Source organism: Nansenia antarctica (assembly GCF_963989245.1).
Source record: "Nansenia antarctica genome assembly, chromosome: 2".
In the NCBI taxonomy this organism is placed as follows: Eukaryota; Metazoa; Chordata; class Actinopteri; order Argentiniformes; family Microstomatidae; genus Nansenia; species Nansenia antarctica.
In genome coordinates, this window is record NC_137675.1 from 31,579,736 (window position 1) to 31,586,301 (window position 6,566).

Genomic DNA, 6,566 nt, shown 5'->3' on the forward strand with positions numbered 1-6,566 from the left:
GCCTACATTGTCTAGTACAGTATCTAGTAGGCCTACATTGTCTAGTACAGTACCTAGTAGACCTACATTGTCTAGTACAGTACCTAGTAGGCCTACATTGTCTAGTACAGTATCTAGTAGGCCTACATTGTCTAGTACAGTATCTAGTAGGCTTACAGTACTATGGTAGCACCAATTTCATTACTTTGACCTGTATTGGTGGCCCCTGTTTGAGAACATTAGCCTGATTTTACATTTAACAACATGAGAATTGTACTGCTCATTTTGTATAATGAGCATATGTGTACTGTTTTGCTGAATAATAACTTACCTATGTAGCGTTCAATGTCAAACAGTGTTTTTTGTTGTTTGAATGGAAAATGGGTTTTGTTAACCGAAAGCATACCAGTGCTTATGACGACCGATGGATAGATGATTCACTCACATAGACAAATAGATCTGTTGTATACAGCCGCAGTAGAACATCAGAATGAATCCGAACAAAAAGCGACAAGTTGAAAGCCGTCAGACGTTATTCAGCCCGAAATGACTTTCATTGCAGTTATTTTTCTGAAGCTATCTGATGGAAACTGCAAATGTAGCCACTGCATGCTCTTTGCGAACTAGCTAGCTGGTAAGTAAACGTTACAATCGCCATGCCAGTATACCGGACAGACACGTATTGACAGAGGTTTTTGAACGGCCAGCCATATAAACAGAAAGTGACAAACGTAGGTTAAAGTCCTAACAATTTACCTTTCATTCACTGATATGTTGCACTTGTTTTATTGTAGAGCAGAGTACCGTTCATTTGTTTTGACGTCACACAAACAGCCCAACCTCTCCCTGCCTCTGCACTGATCTACTCTCTTTAACACCAGGCATAATTGTATAATATGCGTGACAGATCTATAGATCGTCTTAAGAGGGGAGCGAGACAACTAACACACATCAGACTGATGTTACCTGATACTGTATCAGGTAACATCAGTCTGATGTGTGTTAACTGTGTATGTTCACCCTGTGTATGTTCTGCATGTCACACAGCTCCACTAAAGTGAACCAGAGACCCAGTTCTGCCTCCGGCCTCGTTATTGCCCCACACACCACCAGAACACAACGCAGGCGTAACACACACGGGTTACACGTGCATCAATAATGTTGCTGATTGTCTCGAAATGGTTAAATATCGTTCATTGTAATCTTACCGCACATTCATTTTTGTTGCTGTGGTGTTGTTGAGTGCTGCGTTTCTCCGTCCACTACTTATGACGTCACCCATGCTATGCAGTCCAATAGCGCCATCTGCTGACTCGGGCGGGTAACTAAGTTCAAGACACGTCTGAAGTGACCAGCAATCCCATAGAACACTGTGGAGCAATCTCAAAGCAGCAGTTGAGAGAAGGCACCCTTCAGATGTGAGCGACCTGGAGCAGTTGGCAAAAGAAGAGTGGTCCTACATTTTTCCAAAGGATGTGCTACCAAAAATGTAATTAAATAATTTCTTTGTGGAATGATATCAGATTTGGCTTTTTTCTCAGCTTTTTTGTCTTGTTCCAATGCAAACAAAATAAATAAACATGTGAATACCATGACTGTACAACCAGGGATGTAGTGGTGAAAGAAAAGGTGAGTAAACCCTAAATGTCGTGAATTAGTAAGTATATGTAATAGTAGGTATAGGTTATATAAACCCTTTTAACACACAATGTTGGGTAAATCCATGACAACATACAGTATCTACTCCTAAAGTGAAACCTAGGATGTACAACCTGGACTGACGTGAGCGCCTCAACCCACCAGAGGAGAAACATCAAAGTGAGACTGTACTGTCTGCATGTCCCAAGACCGCCTGTACTCAGAGACTTCACATTTTTTTCCCACAAGTATCTTTATTGGGTTATCAATACCAAATAAACAAACTGTTGAAGGTATGAAATCAACCGATTTACAATTATTATTATTTTTTACAATACAAAACACGGCATACTAGCCAACCCCCCCACCCCCAACAAAACAAAACACAGTATAAAAGAGAGGAACCTAAAAAACAGAAGAAAGAAATAACTGTGTTGCACATAGGGCTGCATGACCATTCATACACCAAGACCGAGAATCATTTAGTATGGCATTGTAACCGTCCGAGAGGGAGACTTTCTAAGCTCAGAGATCAGACTCCTCTCCTGTGCGGTGTCTCATCTGATGTCTCTTCCTGTCACCGTCTTGTGAGAAGCTTTTCCCGCAGTGAGCACAGGTGTACGGCTTCTCTCCAGTGTGAATCCTCACGTGGATCTTGAGACGATACGGAGTATGAAAGCGTTTCTCACAGCAGGAGCACGGGTAGGGCCTCTCTCCCGTGTGAGTTCTCTGGTGTCTGGTCACCCCGGACGCGCGAGAATACGTCTTTCCGCATTCAGGGCAAGGATAGGTAGGTCGATCTCCAGTGTGTGTTTGCATGTGTTTCTTGAGAGTCTTTCTAGAGGCGAGAGACTGTCCACATTCAGAACACTGGTACACTTTCTCCCCGGTGTGAGTTCTTTGGTGTTCCTCCATCACACTCAGATAAGGAAACCCCAGAGGCTGCTCTCCTTGATGTACATGCAGGTGAGTCTTTAAGTCTGTCAGCGTGAGAAAACTCTCGTCACATCTAGAACAGGGATAAGGTTTCTTTTCTGGATGTTTCAGTTGGTGTCTTTTTAAATGTTCAAATCGGGTAAAAGTTCTGTCGCAGACGGAACAGTGAAAAGGTCTCTCATCTGTATGTGTCCGCAGGTGTCTTTTAAGACAAGACGCCCGGTCAAAACCTTTGTTGCAAACGGAGCAGCAGTGAGGCTCCTTTCCTGTATGTGTGACCTCATGGTCTCTCAGAGAACTGACGGAGGCGTAACTTTTACCACACACCGAGCAGCGGTGAGGCTCGTCCTCAGTGTCGGAGCGGGAGTTGCCATCAACTGAGTCGCCGTCAGTCTGGTCGTCACAAGGCTCCTGGTCAGTGAGGAGCGTTGACTGAGCCAGTTGAGGACTGTCTGGGTGTGAATTGTTACTTGTCTGTTCTGACCTGGTTTCCTCCATCACCAGGTCCATGCTTGTTGAATGTTTTACCACAGAGTGTGAGGAGGAGCGGGAGCCTGACCTAGGCTGCCATCCTTTATGATTTGAGATCCTCCTTTTAACTGACGGTTAAGTCCTCTCCTAGGTCTGTTGGTTTAATGGACAACCCAAAAATATTATTTTACTAGAGAAATGCAATATATATTGTATAATATATTGTAAAAGTAACAGGGAAACCCTCCTTTTCATTTCGTAATGCATATTGATGAGCTAGCATGTGGCGTATAATTGCATACAACCTCCACAAACATCAGCATCTGACCCAGTCCATGACATACAGCAATCCCTGTACAGCTAATATTACTACTATTTCATACTATGCTCCTCTTGCTGTATTTTTAAATAATGTAGCCTATGTAAAGCACTTTGAATTGCCCCTGTTGTATGAAATGTGCTATACAAATAAACTTGCCTTGCCTAGACTGGGTGATGTTTTTGAGTTCAGCTTTATTGCATCACTTTAAAAACTATAATGTCAAGATTTAACTAGACTTTCTTCATTAATAACAACAACAATAATGAAATATTATTATCATTATTGAATACAGCAGCTCGTTAAACTACCTTACAATCACCGAAGTCATGTGAGTCTGTTGCTGCTGCTGGCCAGTTTATAGCAAACTTAGCAAACGAGCGAACTTGATGTGCTTGTAAAAACCCAGTAAGGTTTTTCTTCCCCGACACAGAGGGAAAGGTCAAACCTGCATCAATAATGTTGCTGATTGTCTCGAAATGGTTAAATATCGTTCATTGTAATCTTACCGCACATTCATTTTTGTTGCTGTGGTGTTGTTGAAGGCTGCGTTTCTCCGTCCACTATTTATGACGTCACCCATGCTATGCAGTCCAATAGCGCCATCTGCTGACTCGGGCGGGTAACTAAGTTCAAGACGAACATATTCCGTCATCCTACACTTTAACCACATACCCCTCTAACATGTTATCCTAACTTTATACCTAATATATAGAGTATAATATACTAACACTAATGAATAGAATGTATCCCCCTAAGAGACGTATTATGTTGATGATAACATCATAAAAGTTATTTTGAGCCCCCCAAAAAACATGTGGACATGCTCGCACGCACACACACACACACACACACACACACACACACACACACACACACACACACACACACACACACACACACACACACACACACACACACACACACACACACACACTCTCACACACACACACACACACACACACACACACACACACACACACACACACACACACACACACACACACACACACACGCTCAGAGAAAAAAAAAGGCAGGGCCAATGTTTTGACAAGGACCATTTAATCACACACTGCATTATGAAATTCCAAACAAGCGTGAGAAAGTGGGGTGACCTAAGACCCAGGAAGGACATCAGTTCTGTGGCCGAGGGAGGAGAGGAGTGGTCCGTCCCCGCCCTAGACCCTCCTTCTTCTAACCCCCCCAACCCTCCACCCCTCCACCCCCCATCTCTTTACTCCTACCCCTTTGCTGCTGGTATCTATGGATGAACAGGTGAAAATACAATGGGAAGAGCTCCTTTCAGGGGGGGGCGCTTTAGACGGACCCATCATCACCGGACCCTCATTTCCTTTCCAGTCCCAGGGCCTGACGGCGGGGGGGGGGGGTGGGGGGGAGGGGGGGGGGTCAGTCCTGGACCAAGGCTTTGGCTTGGCAGAGGGACTAGGGGCTGAAATGGAAACCGGGGGTTCTGAGTTTTGTGTTCAGTCATGCTTTTCAGCTTTGATTAAGCACATTTAGTCAACCTAGCCTAGCATAAACCTTCCTTTCATTTCCCCTCTCTCTCTTTCTCTTTCTGTGTCTTCCTCCCTTCCCCTCTCTCTTTCTCTGTCTCCCCCCCCTCTCTCTCTCTTTCCCCCTCCCTCCCTCTGTCTCTCTCTCTCCCTCCCTCTCTCTCTCTCTCTCTCTCTCTCTCTCTTTCCCTCCCTCCCTCTGTCTCTCTCCCTCTCTCTCTCTCTCTCCCTCCCTCCCTCCCTCTGTCTCTCCCTCTCCCCCCCCCCCCCCCCCCGGTGACTGGTTGATGAGTAAGCGCTAGCTTCAGTGGCGGGACTGTGTTGGATTCACTACATAACTACACCGACTCGGCAGGACTACCACAGTAAAAATGTCATCTGTACAAAACCCATCCATCCTAAAAATATACACACAGTACGGGACGCTCAGCTCAACTAAGGAGAGGGGTGACAGACAGGCATCTGCAATGCACACACACGCACGCACACACACACACACGCACACATGCATACACACGCATACGTGTACACACACACATGCACACACACACACACACACACACACGAAGACACACATATCCCTGTAAAATGTAACCAAAGAACAGAACAGAACATCAAAGAAACACGAGAGAGAGGATGTCGGGGGATCGGTTCTCAGTGAAAAGCAACACACATGTTATGGCTTAGGAGGGGGGGTGGGGGGGGTGTGCAAAGGCAGTAGAACAAGTTGGGGGGGGGGCGTGGGGGGGGGGTCTCATATCGTATCATCTCCTCTCACTGAATGAAAATGAAACAAACAAATGAAACCTCTCCTCTTTAGACTCACACTGTACCCCCCCGCCCCCACCCAAAGAAATGAGACTCACACACTGAAGAGACTTAAGTGCTCACGATCCCCTCCCTCCCTCCCTCCCGTCTCAAGTCCAAAGCTGTGATGATTATCGTTTTTCTTCTTCTTTTTTCTTTTAAAGCTGATCAGCTCGGTGTCTGTGTTTGGGGTCGCGCTCCGACCAGAAAAACTTTCCCCTCTGTTAAGCAATGCCCACCCCCCCCCACCCCACCTCCCCCATTTGAAGTTTCTCTCTCCTGGAGGGGGGCGGGGGGATGGAATGGGTGGGGTGATTTGGGATTCTCCTGTAGTGACATCACAGTTCTCAGGGTCTGACGAAGGATTGTCCGAAGGGATGGGGGACGCCTATGAGGTGTGTGTGTGTGTGTGTCTGTGTGTGTGTGTGTGTGTGTGTACACAGTGACATCACAGGTGTATGTACTGTATTATGTTTGATTGGAACACACACGTTGGCACGGCGACTATGGGGGGAGAAAGGGAGGAGAGAGGTGGACGAGTGCAACAGTTTTGTCCTCTTCTCCGGGGCCGTGGAGAGAGGGGGATGAGGGAGGGGTGACGAGGGAGGGGGGGATGAGGGAGGGGGGGCTACGTATCCATCGTCAGTCCTCACGCCCCGGCTCCACACCCCTCCCTCTCCTCCCTCTCCTCCCTCTCCTCCCTCCTTTCTCCTTGTTTCATCCCCAAATCCCTCCATCCCCTGTGTCCTATCACAGTGGCCAAACCCCACCCCACCCCCCTCCTCCTCCTCCTCACCCCCCGCCCTCCCTCCCTGTGTGTGTGCGTGTGTTTCTGTGTGTATGTGTATGTACGCGTGTGTGCGTGTGTGTGTGTGTGTGTGTGTGTCTCTCAGACGAAGGAG

General features: G+C 46.7%; 1 pseudogene across 1 annotated transcript in view; it reads right to left on the reverse strand.

The window, feature by feature from the left end:
* Nucleotides 1-2,142: 2,142 nt before the first annotated feature.
* LOC308150121 (protein sidekick-1-like) overlaps nucleotides 2,143-6,566 on the reverse strand; it is a 105,538-nt pseudogene continuing 101,114 nt past the window's right edge. Inside the window, exon 26 of the transcript in view lies at nucleotides 2,143-2,597. The product of the transcript in view is annotated as a protein sidekick-1-like (transcript). The remainder of the gene's footprint in view (nucleotides 2,598-6,566) is intronic.